The 27,912-nt window shown below is 40.5% G+C and overlaps 1 long non-coding RNA gene across 1 annotated transcript; it reads left to right on the forward strand.

Moving 5' to 3' along the window:
* Window positions 1–8,313: 8,313 nt before the first annotated feature.
* On the forward strand, window positions 8,314–19,942 carry LOC112832188 (uncharacterized). Its single transcript, XR_003210343.2, has 3 exons — window positions 8,314–8,421; window positions 17,976–18,165; window positions 19,848–19,942. It is a non-coding gene; the product is annotated as an uncharacterized lncRNA (long non-coding RNA).
* Window positions 19,943–27,912: the final 7,970 nt, after the last annotated feature.

A 27,912-nucleotide genomic window follows, 5' to 3' on the forward strand; every position in this document is an offset into this window, starting at 1 on the left:
CATCAACCAGACCTAGATGCTTATTCACCTCCCATTTAGGCAACAGTGTACCTGCCACCTATGAAGTAAAATAAAAATCTCAAACTACAGTTGAGCTCCACCTCCTTCCTCTTCCCTATGCAGAATGTGGAGTCGGTCTGCCCGAGATCTATCTCAATTGCCTCACCGGCTAGCTGTATGATCCCGCTGGCATGAGACAGTGAAACCTCTCCAGCCTCTACTCCTTCCACTGTCAAATGGCAGTGATAGTAACGCCCACCTCACAGGATTGTTGTGAGAGTTCAATCAGTGAGTACGTGCAGAGCTGTGCACAGTGCCTGGCAGACCGTGAGAGCTCGCTGACTGGTAGCGGCGCTAAGGACTAATGTTGAGTAGCCGTCTAACCATGGTACTGAATGAAAGAAAGAAAAATCAGTACATTCAGTTTGGAGGATGATCTGAGCTGCCCTCCAGATGATGTGAACATTTATCAAACATAAGCATTTAATATTAAAATTTGATAGCAAAGTACAGATTGAGAGGAATTCGTGGTGGAACAGATACATATATATTTATTTTTATATAGTGGAATATTACACAGCTATAAAAAAGAATGAGATTGTGTCATTTATAACAACATGGATGAAACTAGAGGGTATTAAGCTAAGTGAGATAAATCAGACTGAATAGCATTGTATGGTGACAGATGGGCGCTACATTTGGGTGAGCATAGCATAATGTATAGACCTATCAAATCACTATGTTGTACACCTGAAACGAATGTAACATTGCGTGTCAACTACCCTCAAATTAAAAAGAAAAAAAAGAAAAGGTGAGGCATTTTACTTACCCAATGTGTTTGTTTGTTTTAATAATTGTACATAAAATAAATGACTACGTTTTGGGTACAGATGATGAGGGGAAAAAATAGAGTAAAATGGAAAAGTACAATGCTCCCCATTCCCCAGCCCACTCCTCTCTGCAGGTGGAACCATTGTTAATAATTTGGTGTTCTCATTCCAGACCTTTTTCTGTGCATTTACATTCACGTAAACATAACAGAATCACCCAATAAATAGGCAGGTAAAGTATGTACTTAAGGCACCAACAATTCAAGACCCCCCAAATTTTTTTATAAAGAACTTGACATTTTTACAAATGCATAGATCTTTAAAAATCAGAATTTGTTGGGACTTCCTTCTGCTTGTTGAATTTTAGCATTGTTTTAATCTTAAAGTAAATAATAGGGATATTATTTCATATGTACCAGAAGCTCTTTAGTGCTTAGGACCTTTCTTAAGATCTTAATCAAAGCTTGCTTTATAAAGGATATAAACACCTATATTTTACAAAACATAAATATAATCATATTGTTTTGCAGCTTGCTTTATTTGTGTGAGTGATTTTAAATATTGTGCTATTTACTTACTGGCAACCCAAATAAGAAGGAACTTTTCCCATATCTGTCATTTTACTCCACCAAGAACTATCCCTGTGTAAGGGCCTTATTAGGACAATTTGAGTTTCAAAAGCTTTCTTTCTTGGTAAAGCAAATTTCATTTTCCATCACATTTTCAAGCCAACGTAATACAATCCTTTTTTAATCTCCTCAGAGTGTATGATGGAGAGAAATCCTGCAGACCAGGAGCTTTCTAAATGGTGACTATGGAGAGACGCCAAGGAAATCAAACGGTGCCAAGTGCAAAATCCTCAAGTTGCTCTCTAAACTAACAGAAATTCGTTTAGAAGCTGGATTTTACTGAGGCAGGAAGCATTTCACCCACAAAGGTAGAGCACATGTGGAGACTGTATTTGGGACCAGGGGAAGAAAGAAGAAAAGTAAAACTACATTGTACTTCAGAAGACAGTAAGAAGAATTGAATGCTCCTGAAGAGAAGATTAATGACCTTTTGTGAAGGAAGGAAGAATGCTTAAGCAGTAGTTTATAACTACATGCATTTAAAATATTTGCCTCATAGTAAATTAACTGCTGAAATGTTATTATTCCTGGGCGCCTGGGTGGCTCAGTTGGTTAAGCCACTGCCTCCGGCTCAGGTCATGATCCTGGAGTCCCAGGATCGAGTCCCGCATCGGGCTCCCTGCTCAGCAGGGAGTCTGCTTCTCCCTCTGACCCTATCCCCTCTCATGTGCTCTCTCTCTCTCAAATAAATAAATAAAATCTTTAAAAAAAATGTTATTATTCCTTCAATAAGCTCAACGCACTTAGAAGATGCAAACATATATGTAAAGAGATAGATCAAAAATATAGAGATATAGATCTATAATATAGATATACTTGAAATAACCCCGACTCGAAACTACTACAAATGTTCATTACACACATACTGTGTATAAGACCCGGGGGGTATGGGGACACTAAGAATTCTAGTCACAAAATCTGCCCTCTAAGAATCAAAAGGCCAGTTGGAGAGAGAAGTTATGGACTCATAGAGGAGGAACCACAACAGTGCAAAACATGCTGTGTGGTAAATGCTAAATGAATAACAGAACCTCTTATCTTTGGAGACCTCCTCCTTCATGCACAGTCTTAGGACCAAGTAAGAGGTGGGACTTAAGTAGTGTCTTAAAGGATTTGTAGAAATTATAGGGAAAAGAAGGAAATAAAAAGGATCCCAGCTTTCAAAAAGACATAATAGTAGAAAAGCACAGAGCACATTCAGAAGACCTTGAGCAGATCCCTTTAACTGAAACAAAGCGTTTGGGTAAGCAGGTTGGGCCTGTAGTCTGAAGGGTGCTGACAACTAAATTAAGATATGTGGGCATTATCTTTTCAGGCAGTAAAGAATCAAAGCTGGTTTCCCTACTATGAAGCAACATAATTAATGTACACTTAAAAAAAAAACCAACAACAACTTTTTTATTTTTTAATGAGAGACATTTGCAAGCCACACACACACAGAAAAGCCTAAGAAATAAAATAAAAGTCACCTGGAAAACCACCACCCAGAAATATGTTACACTTTTGATGGGATCACATATAGCATTTTTTTCTGGTCTTATATTTGTGTGTGTACGTGTGCATGTTTATGTATAAATTGGGATTATTCTTTCTTAACATGATTTTGTGAGTACTTTCTTATTAAAAATCACAGCTGCACTGTATTTCATCATATAAATGTAATATATTGTACTTCCTCAATTTCCCATTTTTCATCTGGTTACAAAAAACTAAAATTCATCCGAGGTTAACCTAAAGGAATATGAAGAGAAGACTGGAGTAAAGGATAAGCTGAGAGTGGGAGGAACAGTTAAGAAGCTATTGGTAGAGGATAGCTTATATAAATTAAGGCATATTCACTGTCTAGTTTGTTATATTACAGCATAACTATTGTTTCAAAGAATGATGTTGTTCCTCGTGTACTATTATGGGGTGGTCTCCCAGATATATTTTCTCTTCTCAGTCCCCTGAATTTGGAGTGACCCAGAACTCAGTTCTCTCTTCTTCCCCATCTACACTTATTTCCTCCCTTGGCGATGTCACCCAGTCCCAGGAATTTAAATATTGTCTACATGCTAACCACCTGATGGCCTGTGGAAAGAAAGGGTATTCTATATTCAGGGGTGGATACAAGTTTTCTGAAAAAGAATTTGAAATCGTAAATAAAATATGCCTGCTCCACTCCGATGCTATCCAATAAGAGATGTTACAAATACAAAATGCTGGTGTCCTGCTCTGAGAGGGGTCCTTGGAAGGGAGTGGCCTTGTATGCTATAGCCTAAGCAAGGGCCTGGAGACAGGAGCAGAATGATATGACGAAGGCATCAGTAAGGGAATACCACTATTTCAAAGCCAGGGGATGGGGTGGGTGAAAAAAAATCACCCATCGGTTTGGGCAATTTGTTCTTTGCCCTCTATTCATTCGGATGTCTATAGAACAATAACCTGAATCTATCATTTGATTTGGCTTCCTAAAAAAATGGTACATTACTCATTGTGAAAGCGGAGGGGCAGGGGGGAGAGAGTTTCTGTGGGCTAACTAACAAAATAATCCTCCTGAGACAGCAAGCAAATGTACATGATTCTTTATTTCCAATATCATCTCCAGAAATCAAAGTTTCACTGCCTCTATTGTAAGCTCTGCTTTTCAACCAATAACACGCTCAGCTAAAATTCGCAAAGAATTCTTTCTTTCCACATTGAAAAGCCTGGCGACTTTGATATGACTGTAGTCTGCCCCTCGTTATACGTGAGTACAAACATGTAAAAAATATTTATACATCTCTCCAATCTATAGAAAACCATTTTGGGGTCTTGAAAACAGTCTCTTTACAGATGGAGAGAATGTGAGAGAAATGCCCTCAGTGTGCTGGCTAAAAACTGCAATGTCTGCCCAGCACTGTGCTTCCTCTCATAACAGGGGATGCTCTGCTGAATGAGCCCTTGTATGTCAAAATTCAAAAAGTTCTTGTTTGCTCCAGTTGAACAAAGCTCTCACAGACAGTGGGATCTGCAGGGTAGCCACCAAGTGTGTTGAACCAATGTTCCCTCCACCACACTGCCGAATAGTTTATCGTAATGGCAGTTCTCACCTTCATGTATAGAGCCCGGTGTTCACAGTGCCGTCCCGCACAGAGCTCCCACTGACTTCAAAGGAAATGACATAGAACAGAACCCCATGGTGTAAGGAGAAACAAGCAGCATCTGATCAGAATCAGGCCATATTTTTTTCATTCTCTCTGTATAAATGGCTAAATTTATATACAGAATATTTAAAGGCCACCTTTCACTGCAGCAGTTTATGAATTGTCAGATGTACATACACTTATTAGGGAGCTCAACACTGAACTGCTTATGTAGGAGGGAAAGGGAGAGGGTTGTGTTGTAGAGAAATCCATCCCAGTTCCACGGTTTTTTTGGTCTACAAGACCCCCCCACACACACACAAGAGACCAAAGCGATTTGGGCTGGCTTAGTGGCTCGTTTAACTTAAAGCTGGCCTTAAGGCAGCTTTATGAAAAAGAAGGAAGAGACAGAGGAGAAAGAGAGGGAGGAGGAAGGAGAAGGGTTGGGGGACATACGGTTATTAAATCCTGGATAGGGGAGGTCTCTTTCTAAACTTAAAACTAAGGGGAGGAGGAGCCACTAAAGAACAGTAAATTTAACTACAAAAAAAGAAAAATTCCACATGTCAAAAATCCAAATAAGATACATTTAAATGACAAATAAAAAACTGGGGGGAAATATTGGTGACAACTTAGATAGGTAAAGGATTAATATTCTCCTGAATTGATAAAGAACTCAGGAAAGCTGATTTAAAAGAAGAAAAACACTCCCACAGCTAATATCACACTCCATGAGGAAAACCTGAAAGCTTTTCCTCTAAGATCAAGACCACGACAAGGATGGCCACTCTCACCACTTTTATTCAACATAGTGCTGGAAGTCCTAGCCAGAGCGATCAGACAAGAAAAAGAAATAAAAGGCTTCCAAATTGGTAGGGAAGAAGTCAAACTGTCACTATTTGCATATGACATGGTACTATATAGAAAACCCCAAAGACTCCACCAAAAAACTATCAGAACTAATTAAATGAATTCAGTAAAGTTTCAGGATACAATTAATAAACAGAAATCTGTTAGATTTCTATACACACATAATGAAGTAACAGAAAGAGAAATTAAGAAAACAATCCCATTTGCATTTGTATCAGGAAGAATAAAATACCTGGGAAAAATTAAGCCAAAAAAAAAAAAGTGCAAAAATGCCCATAGAGTAAACAAAGGATCCATACAATTCACAGAAACATAAATTTAAATGGCCAATAAACATTTGAAAAATGTTCAGTGTTACTAATAACCAATAAAAGCAATGAAATAGAAACAATGTTTTCATTTCAAACTGGCAAATAGGAAAAATGAAATCACATATTGTAGCCTTTTCAAATATAAGCAATAATCAGAAAATGTAACTCTTTAAAAGTGCCTTTTCAAAAAACCAACAAAAACAAATAAAGTACCAAAGGCTGTACATAATAAGACATGCAGAACCTGAATTTTAAAAAAAATGAACTTTCTTCCTGGGCAGAAGAGCCTCATGAGGGACAGGGCCTGCTCAGGGAGGGTATTCTAGCATGGTGGCAGCCTAAAGGTGTCAGGAGATTAGCTACACACGGGGAGATCAAGTAAATCAGTAGAATCCTGAGGATAATGACAGGCAAGTTTCTCACTGTGAGAGAAGAGTGTTATAAATAGTGATAGGAGAATGAGCCCCGTAGTACTGGATTGAAATGGAACATGGCAGTGTGAACTCACAGTTTTCAATATAGGTAGACAGACACAGAAATAAAAATGGATGTGAATGTGGGTGGTTTTTTAAAATTTTTATTGTTATGTTAATCACCGTACATTACATCATTAGTTTTTGATGTAGTGTTCCATGATTCATTGTTTCTGCATAACACCCAGTGCTCCATGCAGAACATGCCCTCTTTAATACCCATCACCAGGCTAACACATCCTCCTACCCCCTTCCCCTCTAGAACCCTCAGTTTGTTTTTCAGAGTCCATCATCTCTCATGGTTCATCTGCCCCTCCGATTGAATGTGGTTTTTATATATGTATACAAGTGGATGTATGTGAATACATATTTATGTGCATATGTATATGCATAGATTTATTTCCTAGCTCAGTCCAATGACAAGGTGGGGGAGAAGAGACACTCTGGTAACTGTTCTAGTGTCTAAACAGTACCTTCTCTTCTCCACATGGCCTTTGTTCTTGGGGGAGCTCATCCATTTCCTAAGGCTTCATGCTGAAGCCTACGTCAAAATTAGACCTTTCACCTAAGCTCCAGATATTCAATGTATTCAACATTTTCAAACTGCTAATATGACTTCTCTACTTGGTTGTTTCACAAACATTTCAAACTTAACATAGTCAAAATAGAATATTTAATTTCCCTGTGTTCTCCCCAAGCCGTTCCTCCCCATTGTCCCAACTCTATAAATAACAACACTGGTCATTCACTCAGTCACTGAAGTCAGAAGTGTGGGAGGTATCCTAGCCTCCTCCCTTTCCCTTACCCTTCATAGTCTCTCCACCAGCAAGTTCAAATTGTTCTACTTCCAAAATATACCTTGAATTAATTCACTTGTCTCCATCCCTACTTGTGACCATGCTAGTTTAAGCTACCACGCCCCCTCTCCTAGATTACTGCACTAGCTGTCTAACTAGTCCCTCATATATCCATGGGGATCTCCGTACGTTCTATTATCAAAACAGCCAGAGCGAACTCTTAAAATGTAATTGAAGCTTGCCTTTCTCCTCCTCAAACCCTTAAAACCCTTCTAGGATTTTCCGGCCTGTTAGAACAAATCCAAGCGTCTGGCTGCGGTAAAGAGCCCCTGCGTGATCCGGCTACCTGCCTCAGGCCTCTGACTTCATACCATGCACTCTATCCCAGCAGTTACAACTCCGCAGTCAGAGTTCCTAGAACACACCAAGCTCTTACCTGTTTCCAGGTTTTTGCACTTGCCCTTCCTCTGCTTGCTATGCTCTACTTTCAGCTTTTCACATGATTGTCCCCTTCTCATTCCTTAGTTCTTAGCTTAAATGCCAGTTCCTCAAAGCAGAATTTCTTGGCCATCCTATCTAAGTAGGACCCTCTATTAGTCCCTATCACAGCCAACTGTTTATATTCTTCCTAACACCAGTTGCAATTGATTTTTTATTTTATTTTTTTGTTTTATGGCCAGTCTCTCTCACTAGAGTATAAGCTGTATGAGGGGAGTGATCTTGTCGTTCCTGTTTTCTCTTCCATTCTCATAGCTCAGCATGGTGGCTGCTATATACCATGTAGTTGATAAATTTTTATTGTATTTTATTTTATTGAGAGAGAGACAGAGACAGGGAGAGAGAGCATGAGCGGGGAAGAGAGGGAGAAGCAGGCTCCCCGCTGAGCAAGGAGCCTGATGTGGGGTTTCATCCCAGAACCCTGGGATCATGACCTGAGCCAAAGGCAGACACAACCGACTGAGCCACCCCAGTGCCCCTGTAGTTGATAACTTTTTATCAAATTCAAAAACAACTTGTAGAAATTCACTATGTATTAGATGCAAAGGTTTCAGAAGCAGAACACAAAATTTCTCCAACTGGCTTACAGTCTAGATGGGAAGCAAATAAGCAATTGCAATTCTGCCTGGGTAGTACTGTAATAGGGAAAGTCTCATATGCGAGAGGCCCCTAATCTGGGCTCAAGGCCAATCACAAAAGGCTTATTGGAGGTTGTGACATCATAGTAAACCTGCTGGACAGATGAGTTAGTCAACAAAGATACAGTGGGGTAGGGCAGAGGCCAAGAATAACATGTGCCTAGAAAGGAGGCAGACCGTGGCATATTCAGGAGGCTAAATGCCTTAGGGGTGGACAGTAGAGATGAGGGTGAAGAGAATGAATGGCAAGAGATGAAGCTACAGAAATAAGGTGACATAAGGGTAAACCCCATTAAATGGTTTTTACTACGTGTTGAGGGAGTGAGATGGTCAGTGGAAGGTTTCATGCAGGGAGTAACATGATCAATTTTCTGTCACACAAAGGTTATTTCGACCACAGCATGTTTAAGGAATGTAAGACCAACAAGGGTTAGGGCGCTAGACAGCAATCTAGGTAAAAGTCTACAGGATGACAGTGACTGAAACGAGGGCAGTAACAATGGGAATACAAAGACTAAGACTAAGACAAAAAAAAAAAAAGAAAGAAGAATAAGACAGACTTGGAGACTATTTAAAAAAATAGCAAGTGTAGAAACTGGCAATTCAATAAATAATTTGTTAAATGATTTGAGGACAAATGGTTAGATCTTTGGAGGACGAGTTAGAGGCCTCCTTCAAAACTGTATCAAAATAGGGCATATCAAAGTAGGAGCACGAGCAGGGGGAGTGGCAGAGGGAGAAGCAGCCTCCCCGCTGAGCGGGGAGCCCGATGCGGGGCTCTATGCCGGGACTCCCGGATCATGACCTGAGCAAAGGCAGACACTTAACCGACTGAGCCACCCAGGCGCCCCTGACAATTATTTTTAAATAAATGTTTTTAGGATGTTAAAAAATGTAAGCCAAGGAACAACTTCTATTAATATTAATAATAATTTGTAAAAAGTGAGTATATAGAAAATAAAAAACATCTGGATATAAAAAAGGAACAAAGATGATTAGAATTTACATATTTTTATAGCCATTACAAACTTAACAGATGAGTTGAACTCCAGACTAGATACATTTGAAGAGTGACTTTACTGAATTGGAAGACGGTGCTGAGAGATCTACCTAGAACACAGCACAGACAGCCAAAGAGCTAGCTAGCTAGCTAAAGAAAAAGCAGTTATTCAGGAAACGAAAAACAGATTGAGAAGCTCCAGCCTACATTCAATACAAATTCCAAAAGAATGGAGGGATGCTGGAAAAACAATATTTGAAGAAATAACAGCCAAGTAATTGTAGAATTAAAATACACACACACACACACAGAGTACTAAGCAGCATACATCTACAATTAACACATTATATTAAAATGTACATCATCTGGGATAGAGATCTAATTTTAAGAGCTATTACAGAATTAATATGATGGTGGTAACACCGTCAGAAAGAGTGAACTTCGTGAGGTTGTACTTCAGAAAATAGATTATATGGAAAAAATTAAATTTGTTTTCTATCTCATACCACACATAAATATAAACTTAAGAGGAATTAAAAACTTAAATGTGAAAAGCAAATCTATAACACTTTTAAAAGAAAATTTTAGATAATATATTTATGACCTTGGGGTAGGGGAGGATTTCTTAATTTAGGTTAAAATGAGAATCATTTAAAAAGTGAATACATTTTCCAAATTTAAGAAGGAAAACTTTATTCAACCAAAGACACCATAAATAAGTGATAAGACAATCCAGAAACTTTTCTTTGCAATGAAAGAACATATTTTCAAAGCCTATATTATACCACTGGATGTAGACAAAGGGGTAAGTGTCCTCCTTGCATTGCTGATTAAACCTTTCTCCTTCACTCCTTCCTTCCTAAAACCCTCTGTTTTAATTAACATGTCATGTGACTATGCCGTTCACGTTGCTCCTTGTTACCCTCATCCTCCTATCCTGAGACACCTGTCGTTCCTTGAAGGTTTTAGCCGGCAGTTCGCTGTCATCCCAACACTATTCGTGTCATAATTCTCGGTGGTTTCAATATCCATTTCCTGATATGGTCCTTTCAGTAATCTAGCCCCTAAGTATCTGGCCTCCTCTTCTCCAGGACTGTTGTCTTCCAACTTAGCTGCTCACTAACATGGCCAAATCTCTAGAACTGCACTGCTCAATCTGGTAGCTACTCACTTCATGTTGCTTTTAATTTTAAACTTATTAAACTTAAATACAATTTAAATTTCATTTCCTCAGTTGGCCCATTTTCAGTGATCGGTAGCCGTGAGTAGCAACCATATTAGACAATGGACATGGAAGAGTCCCATCATCGCAGGAAGTTCTGTTGAACAGCACTGCTCTAGATCTTCTTGTCACCCATAACGACAACTCCTCCATAATGCCAGTATCAAGCATCACACTCTCTGACCAAGGCCTTCTACTCTTTGAGCTTATCTCTGACTCCAACAATTTGTCAAATATATTTGGACCTATAATCTATTAAATCTTCCACCATTTTATTGTTCCTTACCCTGTGCCATGTTCTACTTCCATTATTATCCAATTTAAATCCCATGATCAACCATTATGTACCTCCCCTTGTGTACATCTTAAACTACCTTGTCCCTCTTACTTTTTTTTTAACATGATAAATTCTAGGTAAATCTAACTTTCTGCCTGTTTCTTATCTGGATAAATGTAATTCTCTACTTAACTCTGCACCCACACCTCTGCTGCCAACTGTGGGTGGAGAAAAAAACAAAACAAAATAAAACCCACACAGTTATCACTAACCTCAAGTAGGCCCTTAATGCTACCTACCAATCATTACTGTTCACTAGTGCATTCAGTCTCCCGTTCTCTTAGACTACTTATACTTTCTTCTCATTTTCAAACCTCTGACAACTTCTCCCTATTCTCACTCTCAGCTGATGATGTGCATTTTATTTAGCTGAGAAACAGAAGCAATAAGAAAAGAATTACCATCTGTTCCACCATCACACCTACTCACCTACCTGCACTTGTGTCCATTTGCTCTGCGTTGTCACCTGTTGCTATGAACAGACTGTGTCTATGGTTCTCATGAAGACCAGTCCTCTACTCTACACTAGACCTCACCCCCTCCAGCCTCTTTAGGGATCTCAGTATACCAGTTGTCTACTTTCTCTCTGGCATTATCACTTTTTCCCTCTCTACAGGATCTTATCATCATGAAACTATGGTTTTATTTATCCCATCTTAAAAAAAACTCCACTGACCTCAATTTTCCCACCCATTACTCCTTCATTTCCTTCTTTCCCCTTTAAGCAAAAATCCTTGAAAGAGTAGTCCACCTGTACCCACTACTCTAACTTCTCTCCTCCCACTCTCTCTTGAACCCACACTGATCAGGTTTTTGCCCCTATACTGTATCATCAATTCTCATGTCAAGATCACCAAAGATTTCCATGTGGCTAAATTTATTGGTCAATATCAGTCCTCATCTTGCTTGTTTATTAGCAATGTGTGTGACCAAGATGATTCCTCCTTCCTTTGTGAGACTCTTTCTTTACTTGACTTCCAACATGGTTTTCTCCCTACCTTACTATTTGCTCCTTCTCAGACTCTTTTGTTGGTTTTACCTTATCTCCGTGACCTCTGAACATTGAAATAGCTCAGCCTTTGGATTTCTTCTCTCCGATGTCTATACTCACTTTATGGTAGTTTGAACCATGTTTTACAACAATTTGCTCCCTCCCTTCTATAAAGATTGTACATCCACATTTTTGGATTTGTCTCAAAATGCCTCTTCAGTGCACAATATACATCTTTGTCACATTGCAAGGCTGGGCTACGTGACTTTCTTTGGCCAATGAATGAAATAGAATGTAAGCATGTGGTGTATGCCATGTACAAAGAGAAGCTTTAAATTGGATTGCATTGTTTAGGTTGGCCTCTCTTGCTTCTGCCCTTTGCCATGAGTGTACCATGTGCCAGATAGTGGCTGTTCCTTCAGCTTAGGGCTCAAATTAGAATACACTTGAATCAGACATAGCTGGCTCACAGCCTAGAGTAGAGTCATAATCAATTTGCCACCCATATGTAACAAAAGGAAGAAATAAATGTTACTCTAATCCACTGAGATTTGGGGGTGGCTTGTTACTTCAACAATGTTGACTAGTAAAACTCCCTTTAAATTCTCCTGAATGCCTGTTTCATATGTCCAGTTGCCAACTGGGCACCTCCACTTGAATGTCTATAAGGCAATTCAACCACAAGAGGTCCAAAAATGAGCTCCTAATCTTCTCTACCAAATCTGATCTTCTTGAAGTTTTTTCATTATTAAGTAATAAAAACTCCAACCTTCTATGATAAAAAAAAAAAATAAGAAAACAAAACAGAACAAACCTAAAGTCATCCCTGATTTCTCACTTTTGCTTTTATTCCATGCCCAATATAACAACAAATCCTGTTAGTCCTACTTTCAGGATAAATCTAGATTCTGAAAACTTCTTACTACCTTTACTGATACCACCTTAGCCCATTCTATTACCATTTTTGCCTGTTTACTGTTATCATCATACCAATCCCCACCGAAGGGTTGGTGACTTTTGCTTTCTCCATCCACAGTCTCTGGTCCTAAGCATCACTAGAGAAAGTTCTTCTAGAATAGAAAAACAAAAATTAATAACTACCCAACAAATACTACCCAACCTCAGCTGGGTCACAGTTGCTCATAAGTTATCTTCTAATTTTTTCTAATCACTTTTTACCACCTCAGTAACACCTCAGTCCATGATCTTCCACCTGGATTATTGTGAAAGCTACTCACTTTTCTTCTGCTCTTGTGCCCCACAGTGGGCCTTTTAAACCAATAAGTCAGGGCACCTGGCTGGCTCTGTTGGTAGAGCATGCAATCTTGATCTCAGGGTTGTGAGTTTGAGCCCCACATTGGGTGTAGAGTACTTAAAAGAAATAAAATCTTTAACCAAACAAACAGTAATCAGATTGGGTCACTTTTTTGCTCAAATCTTTCCTTTCCTCAAATGGCTTATCACCTCACTGAGAGTAAAAGTCAAGTCCTTGTAATGGTCCACAACATCTTTTACATGCTGCACATACACCTTCGCCACCTTACTGCTCCAATCTCAACTCTTTGTGACTCATTTTTGGCCCCACTGGCCTCCTTGCTGTTCCCTGCACCAATCATTTATGCTCCAACTCCAGGGCCCTTGCATTTGTTTTTCTAAGATGTTTTTCCACCAAATATCCCCGGGGCCTGTTTCCCCCACCTTCCTCAGGTTTGACTCAAATGTCGGTCTTTCAGTGAAGCGTTCCTTGACCTCCCTATTTTAAGTTGTAGTCCTTCCCCAGAACTCCCTATCCCCCTTCCCTGCTTTATTTCTGCCTATAGCATTTATCCCAGGGTATGTAAAATCCAATATACATAAACTTCACTTATCTATTATGTTTATTGTTTCTCTCCCTATACTAGAATGTATGCCTCATGAACTAAGAGGGTTTTTTTTCTGTCTTGTTCACTGCTGTATCCTCTAAGTGCACTAAGTGCTCAGTAAATATTTGTTGAGAGAATCAGTGTAACTAACAAAAGGTAATATGCATAATATATAAGTGCTCCTACATGTCCAAGGAAACATAAAAATAACCAACTGAAGGGTGCCTGGGTGGCTCAGTCAGTTAGGCATCCAGCTCTTGATTTCAGCTCAGGTCATGATCTCAGGGTCATGAGATCGAGCCCCGCATGGGGCTCCATGCTGGATATGGAGCCTGCTCAGGATTCTCTCTCTCCCTCTCTGTCTCCCTCTGCCTCTCCCCCTGCTCTCATTCTCTCTCTCTCTCTTTCTCAAAAAACAAAACAACAACCCACAAAAAACAACCAGCTGAAACATTAACTGAGGATATGAATAATGACCTCACAGAAGAAACACATAATCAGTAAACATAAGAAACAGGACTCAACCTCAAGTGATCAGTGAATTAAGCAGGGTGAGATATCTTTTCATAACCATCAGACTGCCAAAAATTTTAGAAGTCTTACAATACCACGCATTGGCAAGGATAGGGAGCATCAGTAACTCTCACACACCTGCTGGTACAACTTTGGAGATGTGAACTATCTAGTAAATACTGGCAATACACAACTTTGGAGATGTGAAATATCTAGTAAATACTGGCAGTACACATACCCTTTACCCAGCAATTCCATGGCTAGATATAAACCCAAGAAGTATGTGCTAACAAGTCTTTTTATGAGCAACATGTAAGAGAGTCTTCATGTCAGCATTGTTAATAATAGCCCTAAACTAGAAGTTCAAATGTCCATTAGTTCTTCTAATCCATTCTTCTAATAAATACATAAATTTGGTACATGCAAACAATGGAGCATTTTATAGCAATGAAAATGAGTGAACTATAGCCAAACAAGAACACAAAGACTAGATTCCTGACCCACAGAAACTGTGAGATAATATTTGTTTGTGAGATAATGTTTATTGTTACCTGCCATTAAGTTTTAGAGTAATGTTGTATATAGAAATGAGTTAAGTAATACAAAAATGGTGGTATTGGTGGGGCTTATTAGAATTACTTAGGGGAATTTTTTTAAATTATTAATACCTGCACTCTGGTATGCTGGTATATCTCACAAATCCTCCACACAAGGACATGGGAGGATATCCTATCACTCACACATGTCTGTGGAACAGTTTGGCAATCATCTAGTAGATCTGAAAAGGTTGCTATTTCTTTTTCTCCCAAAACTCTTATAAAATTGAGAGCTTAAAAATTACAACCATCAAGTACAACAGAATGTAAAATGAGGCAAGAGTAGATGAGAGATATCAACATAATCTTCAGAAATGAAAAGCATATGGAGAAGTAGTAACCGTTGGGTTTTACCTTCTCCATTCTGCAATGTGCCTGCAGAGCAGGGAGCCTAGGAGAAAGATCCTTATTCCCGCCACAGAATCTTAGAAGTCTCAGGTATATGCCCTTTTACTGCCCTTGCCCTACTGTGGTAGATGTCATGGATTATCTTGACCAACAACTACTCTAATGCTTATGGTGTACAGAGGCTGGTTGGAAAGTTAATAAAAAAAAAAGGAGACTGTGTTATATGTTAGTTTTCAGGATATGAATTAGGTTCCAAAAATGAAATGTACTTATATTAGATCTGGAAGGTAGAAATTAGGGGCAGGCCATCTTCTTGTTCCTTTGACCGTTGCTTCTGGACAGCATGGATATGGAGACAATGAGTTTTTCTGCTAAATTCTAGGTCCTAGATTTGAGAATGTGGAGATACAGCTGCAGCATGGCAATGGTGGCTTCATGAGCCTTGGGACACAGTACTAAATTTAGTCTGTTTCACCCCCTGGAAGCCTAGCCTTGCCTTCTTTCCAAGCTCTTCCAGTGAATTTGGAAGCTCCTTATTAGTTGAATTAGATATCTCTCTGATGGAAAAAAAAAAAAAATCCAGATTGGCTTCTGTTTCCTCTAATGAACCATGACTGATAATACTCATTCTTACAGAATAAAGGATGTTTACAATCTGAAGAGGTGCCAAAATGGTACTAAAATATCACTCCATGGATTATTTGCTGATTGCAAGTGAAAAAAATGTAATTTAACTGAGGGGAGATCTGGCTGTTGCCTCCCTAACCCAGTAATAAATGTTAGCATCACTAAAAGTGGACAATCAGCAGTAATGTGCCTAAAATGTGATGTAATATAAAGTACATAACACCAGCTACGAATTTTCCTGACAAAAATATTTAACTTGAATTGAAATCAGCCTTTATATTTCATCTCCGGTTTACAGGAAATTTAGGGGTAAATGAACATGTTAAATGACACCAAAAAAGAAACAATCAGACCAATCCAGAAGATGGGACAAAGCTAGCGACAATGGGCCCAATTCAACAATTCAGTGACATAAAAAAGAGGGAGGGGAGCACCGTTGACATAAAAAAAAAAAAAAATTAAACCATACAACAACCTGAGCAACATATGGTTTTTATTTGAATCCTGGCTTGAAAAACACACTTTTTGAAACCATTGAGAAAATATGAATATGGTCCCTTACATAATATGAAGGTATTATTATTAGTTTTGTTAATTATGATAATGATATTGTTTTTAAGAGATGCATTTTAAAGTATTTAGGAGTGAAATGTCATGATGTCTCTAATTTAAAATACTTCATGAAAAGAAAGATGAAGAAGAAATGGCCAATTGTTCAATCAAGGAGCAAGTATATTGGTAGCTATTATGGTGTTCTACTTTCCTTTTTCTTTTTTTTTTTTTTTTAAGTAATCTCTACGCGCAACATGGGGCTTGAACTTACAACCTCGAGATCAAGAGTTGCATGCTGTACTGACTGAGCCAGCCAAGCACCCCTTTACTTTCCTTTATATTTGAATATTATAATAAAACTAAAAATAAACTTAGTGGTAGAAATTAAGAAAGTGATGAACTCATAGCTTGAGGCAGGAACTGAGTCAAGGTTACTTTTACTGTGGACATATTTGTAAGCTGAAGGGAAGAAGGCAATACAGAGAGAGAGGGAGGAGCTGTAGTGAAGTCAAGAAGTGGGGCAGAATAGATTGTAAGGACATGTGAAGAGTTGGAACCCAGAAAGGAAAACCAGCACCTATTCCTCTGAGACAAGGACAAAAAATAATGAGTGAAGAGGTGAGAGCATGCTAAAGTGGAGACAGCCAAATGGGAACAGGCTTCCCCTGGAGGAAAGCTAAGGATAGACCAAGGACAGACCAAGGATAGTGAAGGTAGCCATGGGGACTTGAGGAGAATGAGAAAGTTCTGGAAATGATGTTGGATAAATTCTGAAGAGATATATTCCCGAAGAGAGGTGTTACCTCTCTTGTGAAGTTAGAGAGCATCCATTTATAAGTGAAGCAAATCAGCGTGGTTTTATGATTTCCTTCAGGCATGTTCATCAACCGGGGAATGGAAGAAAGAGCAGAGAATACTAGATTTGCCCTAAAGTGGAGGAAGGGAAAGTGGGACAATCCCACAAATCAAATAGGTGACTGTGGGTGTTTCTAGGTTTTTAGGAAGGCCATACCCAACTAGCTGCTCATAGGAAGCCCCCTGGATGGAGCTTTGAGTAAGACTGGAAGAGGGTTAGCACACTAGGACAAGAAAGGCTGGAAGGGATAGGACGTCATGTTTGCTGTCAAGGATGGTGTAATAGGAGTGAAGATGTGGGACAAGCAGAGGGAATGAAAAGTTGTAGTCAAGACAGGAAACACAGACGGTGAGAGTTTGGAGATTATAAAATTCCAAGTGGTGTTGAGGTGCCATGTGTGACCATCCAGATGTGTAACTGAAGTAGAAACTAGTCGGCCAAGTTATTAGATGAAAATGAACATGGATGTAGTAGGCAGCCTCTGAGACAGCCCCTGAAGATCCCCCCTCCCATTACTCACACCCTGGTCTAATTCTCTCCCTTTGTTATAGACTGGACCTACTGACTTACTTTTTTTTTTTTTTTAAGATTTTATTTATTTATTTGAGAGAGAGATGCACAGAGCAAGAGGGAGAGACAGCACCAGCGAGGCCGAGGAGTACAGGGAGAAGTAGAAGCCAACTCCCCACCAAGCAGGGAGCCTGACACCAGGCTCGATCCCAGGACCCTGAGATCATGACCCAAGCTGAAGGCAGACGCTTAACCAACCAAGGCACCCCAGAGCGCCTTTACTGACTTACTTTTAACAAATAAAATAAGGAAAAAAAAATGGGCTGTCACTTCTGAGATTAGGTTACAAAAAGACTGGCTTCCATCTCACCTGCCCTCTCTTGCTTTTTTATCTGTTTGTTCTATATGAAGCCAGCTGCCATGTTGTGGGCCACCCAGTGGAGAGACCAACCAGGCAAGGAACTCGGGAAGCCTTCTATCCAACAGCCCATGAAGACATGAGTCCTACCAACAACCACACGAGTGAGCTTGGAGTGACTCCTCCCCAGCTAAGCCTTAGATGACTAAAGTCCAGCTGACAGCTGACACCTCATTGCACCCTGTAAGAGTCCCTGAGCAGAGGATCCAGATAAGTCCTACCCAGGGGCACCTGGGTGGCTCAGCCGATTAAGCATCCCATTCTAGATTTCCACTTGTGTCATGACCTCAGGGTTGTAAGATCGAGCCCCGAGTCGGGCCCTGTGCTGGGCATGAAGCCTGCTTGGGATTCTCTCTCTCCCTCTGCCTCTGCTCCCCCATCCCCTGATCTCTCTCTATCTTTCTCTTTAAAAAAAAAAAAAAAAAAGTTTTGCCCAGATTCCTGATGCACAGAAACTGTAAGATAATAAGTATTGTTTTAAGGCGATAAGTTGAGGTGATTTTATATGCAACCATAGATAACTAATACAATGGGTGTTGATGTCTGAAGAAAGACAGAGGACAAGCTAGAAAGGAAAACCATGCAGCCAGGAGCGGTAGGCCTCCTAAAGACTTAAAGCAGAGCTTCTCCAATGTTCATGATGCCTACAAATCACTTGCGGGTCATGTTAAAATTCAGATTCTGATTCAGCATTTCTGGGGCAGGTAAACAGGAGTTAGGAGAATCCAAATCAATATGCTTGTGGAAGGGGTCAAACTGTTCACTAAAATAAAGAGGCAGATTAAGGCATATATAAGTCAGGGCCTACAGGGAGGCCAGGGAATAATAATAGAAGGATCAGATAAGCAGATCAGTCTGGGTGAAAACATAATGCACTGAGTATTGCCTAAGACTAGCTTTTATGGGTTCTCCACGGTATGGTGTTTGGACAGGTCTCTCACAGTTAGGGAATAGGATTCTCTCTGTCTCTCTCGCTCTCTCTCTCTTAGTATCTACCTACCTCTATTTGATAAAAACTGATTTAGAAAGGCCATTAGGGTAGATGGAGAAATAGCTCATTCGTTTAGCAACCCTCAACTGAGCACTTATTATGTGCTAGGCATTGAGCAACAAAGTGGATGAGAGAGGCCCTGTCCCGACGATGGAAACAGCAGAGGAGACAGATGTATCAAGAATTACTGAGTAATACCAATACAAGTTGATTGGTCTTATAATAGAGGTATGAAAGTTATGGTAGCCTGACCGAGGAAGTGATTAATTTTTCCCAAGAACCCAGAGGTAAAAGAAGGTTCAAAGAACAGGTGAGGTGTGCCCTGGGCCTTTAGCGGAGTACATGTTGAAAGGAAGTCAGGGAATTCTAGGTAGATTGGTTTGTAAATAAAACTCTCTCAGAACCCTTGCTTGTACCAGTAGCTGATGCTCACACAGCAACAGACTTCTAATCTTTGTTTGGTTTCCTTTGTGGGAAGAGAACTCGCAAACTGTCCAACACAAATATTGCCCCACTTGGCTGCTATATTTCTCATTGTCAATGATTAAATTGATTTTCTGATACAAATTAGACTCACCTGAGTTTGAGATGCAAGAGCCAGTTTTTCTCAGGGCCTGATCAAGCCAGGATCAAGCCAAGATTGAGTGACCCAGATTTACAAGGACAGAAAACGCAGACAATCTAGAAGGGCAACGTCTTTTCTGACCAACCCCCCACTCCCCCTCTGTACACAGGGAATGACAAACCTAGAGGACACAAGTGATGTGAACATTGTTTACTGAAAAGTACAAAAGGCAAATACTGTAAGACTTAGGGTTGGGGTAAGAACCTTGAAAGAAAGCTAGCCAGAGACCTAATGAACATATTTGAATAGATACAGACTTGGCGGTACTGCAGTCATTTGTGTGCATCAACAGCGAGCCCTCGGTACCATGCTTTTATGCTTTTGGCCACAGCAAAGACCAATAAAGAGAAGACAGCTTGCTGAACTGTTCCTGAAGCCTCTTTGAAACTGTACAGAAGGTCAGTTTGACATCACACACTAATGTTCTGCTTGATCAAGTCTGACCAGTTTTTCTCTCAGTTAATAGGGCAGTGCTTTCCCTGCTCTGTGATTTCCCACTGGCCTTGAAATGCTGTGGTAGCAGCAGGGACTGATGGAATCCCAAGCCAAGGGTGCATGTGCCTACCTGGGTACCCTCAGTGAAGGTGCCCTGGGCGGCCATGCCCTGCCCTGGCTCCAACTTGACTCAAACACAGCCATCCCAACATAAAACTGTCACCGTGTCCTTGGCCCACCCTCTTGTATTGAAGTCTTAAGGTTTTGAGTTCCATGTCTCGTTTTTCTCTTCACAGTATAAAATCCTATGTGAGAGTCCTCAGAAGAAAATTCCAAAGGCATTATTCTTCCCCACTGAAATGTTTATGTCACACTTGAACAGCAGATCTGATTCACATACAGCGTCAAACATTTCATTACTTTTTTTACTGCTCGGTCTTTGTCAGTATGCACATGTGTATTTTTAGAGAGTTGAAATCAAGGTGTTCATTATCCTGTTTATTAAATTGATTTCACATTTGCCACCTTTAGACACAGACACAGAGACACACTCGTGCCTCAGGGTAGACCAGATTCTTATCATTTAAAGCAGGTACAGAGTATTCCAGTGTAGTGAGAGGGCAGGATTTGCTTAGCTCTGCCCTTTATTATTGCATTTTGGTTTGTTCTCAGTTTTGAATATTGTGAATAAAGCTATTATGTACATCCTTGTACAAATTGCCCTTTTTTCTCTTAGGTTATTGACTTGGAACATATTTCCCCAAGGAAGGAGCCAATGGGTAAACAGTGAGGAATCACTGAAGGATTACAAGCAGAAAAAGAGCATGTCATATTTTCATCTTTAAAACATCTGTCCAGGGAGGGTAATATGTATTCCAGGGTTCTTATGAACACTAAGTGAGGTCAAGAAGTTGAAGGAAGAGTAAAGAAATTATGCAGACACAGATCATTCTACTCAGAATGTTCTCAGGAAGTCTACCTATCAGAGTCTAATCATAGTTAGCTGCAGATCATCCATGGATTGCATCACACGATCACACACTCAAAGTGTTTTTCTTGGGTTCCTATTTTATGTCTGTATGCTGAGGACAATACAGCGCCACGAGAAGCAGTGGATCCCAACAAATACCCATTAAAAAACAGACCTGTCCTTTGTCTCGTGGGTAAGCACCTGTTTCAGGAACCCAAACCAACCTCAGAAGCAGGAAAGTGGCCTCCTCTGAAGCATGACAACTTCTGTGACCTGATAAAGAGAAAGGAGACATTATCTAGTCTAGACACTGGCTTAAGGGCAGCTCCTCACATTTCTCTGCTCTCTTTTCATTTTATTCACTGTAATCCTCTTACTCTATTTAAGTCCTGTTTTTTGCTTCTCTCTCTGCTCTTAAGCACTCAAAATGCTCTGGCTTCACCACCTCTGGGCTCTGTTTTCTATCTGAAGAGGTGATCTTGATGGTCTCTTCTGGGCCTTGGAGCTCTGAGATCCGGGGCTCTGTAGTTCTGCCCGCTCTCTGGATGGCAAGGCCTGGTCTGGCTCCAACCTCGGTATTCTCACACCATGATCCCCTGGCTCTTCAGGTAACTCTGTCAAGGTGCGGCATCGGAATCACCTTAAAACATGCTAAAATGCAGGGTCCTGGCTCCAGGCCTGTGGAATCAGAGTCTCAGGAGTGACGCCCGAGGAAGCTGGGTTGTTGCTGTTTTAATAAAAGGCAAACATGTATTCAACAAACATGGCCACCGCCTTAAAGGAACACCTATCCTTGCAAATCCCTTCACTCTTTACCTTCCCAGTCATTAGCTCTTCTTCTTCAAGGTTCTGCTTTCTGAAACAGGTCAAAACAGTTACAGCAGAGTCACATCAAAGATGACAGGTTCAAATGATAGGACTGGCATCAGAGAGACGCACAAGGGAGAAGATCTTTTCAATCCCACTTATTCCAATCCTACCTGCTCTGCAGTTGCCTAATCTATACCATTAAGGCTGGCACTAAATGTGACATTGGAAGGCTGTCTTAGGTAGAAGTGTGTCTCCCCCATACCCCACCCCCAAATTCACATGCTGAAGCCCTAGCTTCCAGCATATCAGAATGTGACCTTATTTGGAAATAGGGTCTTCACAGATATAATTAGTTAAGATGAGGTAATACTGGAGTAGGGCAAGCCTCTAATCCAAGACGACTGGTGTCTACAAAAAGGGAACATTTAGACACACAGAGATAAGCACACAGGGAGAACACCATGTGAACATAAAGGTTAAGATTAAGGTGATGCAGGGCGCCTGGGTGGCTCAGTCATTAAGCGTCTGCCTTCGGCTCAGGTCATGATCTCAGGGTCCTGGGATCGAGCCCCGCATTGGGCTCCCTGCTCAGAGGAAAGCCTGCTTCTCCCTCTACCACTTCCCCTGCTTGTGTTCCCTCTCACTGTGTCTCTCTCTGTCAAATAAATAAATAAAATCTTAAAAAAAAAAAAGATTAAGGTGATGCATCTATGAAGTCAGAATGCCCCAGACTGCCAACAAATCACCAGATGCCAGAAGAGAAGCATGGGACAGATTCTCTCTCCCAGCCTTAGGAGTAATCCACACTGCCAACATATTGATTTCTCTCTTCTAGCTTCCAGAACTGGAAGACAATACATTTCTGTTGTTAAGCCATTCAGGTTGTGGTGCTTTATTATGGCAGCCGTTTACAAACAAACACCGAGAACTTCGTTACATTCCTGGCTTGGTCGTGGGGAACTTAGGCTATCACTCTAGCTCCTCTGGGCTGCCATCTCATCAGAAAGACAGAAAATATGTTGTGTTCAACAATGAGATCTGTGTGACAGCACCTGTGAAGCACTGACTGTTAGTGAGTGGCTCAGTTGGTTAAGCGACTGCCTTCGGCTCAGGTCATGATCCTGGAGTCCCGGGATCGAGTCCCGCATCAGACTCCCTGCTCAGCGGGGAGCCTGCTTCTCCCTCGGACCCTCCCCCCTCTCATGCTCTCTATCTCATTCTCTCTCTCAAATAAATAAATAAAATCTTTAAAAAATTTAAAAAAAAAAGAAAAGAAAAGAAAGAAATTATCATTCACCAAGTGGCCAGTTGGGGAACTGCTTTGGGAAGACCATAAAAGAATTCCTTGATAACCAAGAATGATCTTTACTATATAAAGACAGCACCAGATATGTAGGTGCCTTCAGTTAGCCAAAATGTGTGGTTAGTACAGAAGAATTCCCTGTGTTTCGGTTCAGAGCCAACCCCTCCACTTGTATATCAGATTGTACCCCTTCTCGCCTGGTCAAGAACATCACTCCCGCATTCTCCCTTTTCCTGATTACTCCATCTTGATGTCCTTTGCTGAAACCTCTTTCTCTCCCAACTTATTAATGTTGGCATGCCCAAAGGCTCAGTCCCCGGACCTATTCTCTATCCACACTCATTTCCTTAGTGATCTCATTCAGCCTTTGGCTTTAAATACCATCTGTATGCCAACAACTCCCACATTTATAACTCCAGCCCAGACTTTTTTCCCCTGAACTCCAGATTTGTATATCCAACAACTTGCAGCCTGCTCCATCTTGATGATCATAGGTATCTAACTCATCTGTTTTTTTTTTCTTTCTTACATACCATGTCTAATCCATAGCAATTCCAATGGGCTCTGCCCACTAATGCTACCCAAAATCTGACTACGTCTCATCACTTCCACTATTACAACCTAGTCTATGCTAGCAGTGTCTCTCTTCCTGATAAATGAAATTGTGTTCTATCTGGTTTCCCCCTTTCCACTCTTGCTTTCATACAATCAGCTCACAACACAGCAGTCAAAGTGATCTGGTTATAACATGAGAGAACATGTCACTCCTTTGCTCAAAACCCTCTAATAGAGACCCATGTCATTCAGAATAAAAATCCTACAGTGTAAATGTAGAAGTCTCTACAGTGGCCTACAGGTCCTTGTTCCTTCTCCCATCTTCCACAATCCCCTCCCCACCCCACTGCTCCAGCCACCCTGGCTTCCTGATATTCTTCAAACATACCAAACACACCCCTGTGTTGCTGTTTCCTTTGTCTGGTGTGCTCTTTCCCCAGACGTCCACTTGGCCAATCCTTTCAACTCCTTCAGGCCTTTGCTCAAATGTTACCTTCTCAATAAGGCCTACCCTGACTATTCTATTTAAAATTGCAACCAGCTCCCAACAGTTTCAATTCCTCTTATTCTGCTCTTCTTTCTTTTTCTAGAACACCAATAGACTCCTAGCATACACTATATAACGTACCTATTCATCATGTCTATTGCTAATTATCTATCTCTCCACACTAGAATACAAGTTCCATGAGGGCACAAATCTTTGTTTTGCTCATTGATCTATTTCAATCTCCAAGAACAGTGCCTTCACATAGTAGGCACTCAATAAATACTTGTTGAATAAATGAAAGATTAAGAAAATAGGAATTTATATTTCTCTTTAAAAAGAGAGTCTTATTTTTTTGGTGCAAATTCTCATCCTGAATTGAAAGCTAAAGGACTCATCTGTCAAGTTCCCAGTGAGTGGTTTGGCAATTATATCAACTACAGGCAGGTCCTCTTAGGTCGATAGACACCTGAGGCTATTTATTTTATTGGTGAAAGCTTGGTGTGAGAGCATTTTGGTCCAGTTCACGAAAACAGCAGTGTTCTAACCAGCAGCTCCAATAAATCTTACACATTCTTGAGCCCATAAGTCCTGGCCTCTTGCCTCTCTACACATCCATTCATCCAACTAAGAAGAACTTCTTGTTGGAGCACACAGGAGCACTTGATTAGTAAGAGCAATGGGAAGGAACACAATCTTCTTCCTTTTCTGCCCTGGGGACAAAACTTTACAGCGACCAGATCTTTGCTCAGTACATACAGCATGTGATGAGAAAGATTTTGCACCTCTTTCCACAAATACTGGATGGCTTGCCCAATGTCCAGAGACAGATAAAGTAAACACATGGAGCCATACACTGATACAGTCTTATTCCAAGACAAGTTGTGTTTACCTCCAGGATTGTCAGTTAGTACATGGCCATCAAAATCCAGAGAGACTAGTAGGCTGAGAGACAATTCATCCAAAGGAGTGTGTTGCCCATAATTTTCTGATTTCAATCTTCCTATCTATACCTCTTGCTTGTCCCTTTCTCCACTACGCTAGCAATCTCTTGTAACTGGGACTATGGCTTATTAATTCATGAACTCTGAAGCCAGATTGTGTGGGTTGAGTCCCAGCATTAGCACATACCAGCTGTATGAGCTTGGACAAGTTATTTAACCTTTCTGTGCCTTGATTTTCTAGACTATTAAATGAGCATAATAACACTACCTGCCTCATGGGATTGTTGTAAGGTTGAAGTGAATTAATATATATTTACATATAAAAATCACTTAGCCCAACATCTGGCATGTAGGAAGTTATGAATATATATACTATAAATATGTATTCATATGTGTGTATATACGTATACGTGTGTGTGTCCTCATTTATGTAATTAGAAGCATTTTGTACCTTGGTGAGGTGACAGAAATTATCTAAGATTGTCTTTCAATGTAACCCCTGCATTAGAATCATGAATGAGCCAGCTGTTTGCTGAAAAGATTCTAACAAGATGTTAGGGAGAAGCGTTGAAGCTTAAACCCCAATGTGATTATATTTGGAGATAGGGCTTTTAAGAGTTAATAATATTAAATGAGGTCATAAGATTGGGGTCCTAATCTCATAGGATTGATAGCTTTATAAGAAGAGGAAGAGACAGAGAGATCTCTCTTCCTCTCTTTCTCTGTGCACCCACTGAGGAAAGACCATGTGAGGACATAGCAAGAAGGCAGCCATCTGCAAGACAGGAAGAGAACTCTCATCAAGAATTGAATTGGCCAGCACCTTGACCTTAGATTTCCCAGCATCCAGAAGAGTTAGAAATAATTTTTTGTTGTTTAACTCACCCAACCTGTAATATTTTATTATGGTATCCTGAGCAGACTAAAACAAGTTGAAACAGGATCAGTGCCCAGATGATCCCTGATAATGGAGGTTTGTTGCTGGGATTCATGGGCCACCATGGGATGTCCTCTGCTTCGTGGCAGCCATTCTTAGTCACAGAGCTTCCCAGACAGGGATATCTATAGGCTCATGGAGAAATGAAACAAAAGCTCAGCATGGATTAGGATATTGCCTACTCTTTGTTTAATTAGCATTTGTATTTCCTGGTTGAGTTTATTTGTCACCATTTAATACAGAGTGAGCCCTACCAAGCAGTTTGACACCAAACTCTTCTTGGCCTCCTTCTGACTAGCTTATTCCCAGGAAACTTTGGTTCTAAGCATGTGTGGCTGGAGTAGTAGCAGTGGTTTCACATGGTAAGAAATATAACAACTTTATTCAGAACAAACCTGTCTCAGAAAGGGCTGCCTAGAAGACACTTAGCTTCAGGGGTGTCTCCCTAGTATAGAGTCTAGCCCTTTCCACGACAACAAAGCTTGAAAACAGCAATGTTGAGATAAATTGTTCTATAATGCTCCTTGTGTTAGTTTTCTAGGACTGCTGTAATGAAGTACCACAAACTGGGTGGCTCAAAACAACATAAATTTGGGGCACCTGAGTGGCTCAGATGGTTAAGCGTCTGGGATCAAGCCCCATGTTGGGCTCCCGGCTCAGCAGGGAGTCTGCTTCTCCCTCGCCCTCTGCCTCTCCCCCTTCTCATGCTCTCTCTCTGTATCTCTCTGTCTCAAATGAATGAATAAAATCTTTTTTAAAAAATTAAAAATAAATAAAACAACATACATTTTATTCTCTCACTGTTCTGGAAGCCAGAAGCCCAAAATCAAGGTGTCATCAGAGCCATGCTCCCCTTGAAGGATCTAAGGAAGAATTATTCCTTGGCTCTTCAAACTTCTGGTGGCCTCAAGCATCCCTTTGCCTGTGTCAGCATAACTCCAATTTCTGCCTACATTCATCTTCTTATGGCCTTCTCTGTGTGCATTCTTGTATCCCCCTTCTATTCTTCTGAGAACACCAGTCACTGGATTAAAGCCCATTTGAATCCAGTATAACTTCATCTTAACTATATTTGCAAAGATCCAATTTCCAAATAAGGTTACATTCTGAAGTTCTGGGTAGACATGAATTTTCCGTGGGGTGGAGGGACACTATTGAACCCATTATATCGCTTTAGTTAAGATTCTTTAGTTGAAAAGTACAGAAAAACACGAGCCATATTATGGAAAAAAAAAAAAGAAAGAAAGACAGGATTTGTCCTGTCTAGGACACAGGAGTGTTTTACAGAATCCCAGACAAGTAAAGCAGTCAGGCCAAGAGGAAGAACCCAGAACTGTGCAGTTATACAAAGTATTAGTCCTCTCCACACACACCCCCAACACACACACTGATCTCAGTTCCCCCCTGCCTATCAGCTTCATTCTCTCTCTAGACTGGCTTTCTCCACATCTCCCTGCCCTCAGCAGGCAGCAGATGACCAACCCATTTCTCCACAGTTTACATTTCTGTTCAAATAATCAGTTCAGACTGGATAGACTTGGTCCCAATTCTAAATTCCCCAGAGAATCTGATTGGCCCATCTAGGATTAATTGTTCAATCCTGGTCCAATCCATTGTGGGTAGGTGGGTGGAGTGATGTAGTAAATCCAACTGGGGGATGGGAAAGCAACTCTCAGAGAAAGATGAATCACCGGGAGCAGGGTGGGTAACCCAAAAAAGGTCTACACATGTCTTGTGTTTTATAGCACTAAACAGAGAACAAAGTGTTTTTGTGTATAATCTCATTCGATTTGTGCAAATTCATTCAGAGTAGGCATAATTGGCCTTTTGCCTATTTTACAGATGTGGAAACAGACTCAGAGAGATGAGATAACTA

Source organism: Callorhinus ursinus, unplaced genomic scaffold, assembly GCF_003265705.2.
Source record: "Callorhinus ursinus isolate GAN/ISIS: 27379988/994484 unplaced genomic scaffold, GSC_fseal_2.0 scaffold14, whole genome shotgun sequence".
Taxonomy (NCBI): Eukaryota; Metazoa; Chordata; class Mammalia; order Carnivora; family Otariidae; genus Callorhinus; species Callorhinus ursinus.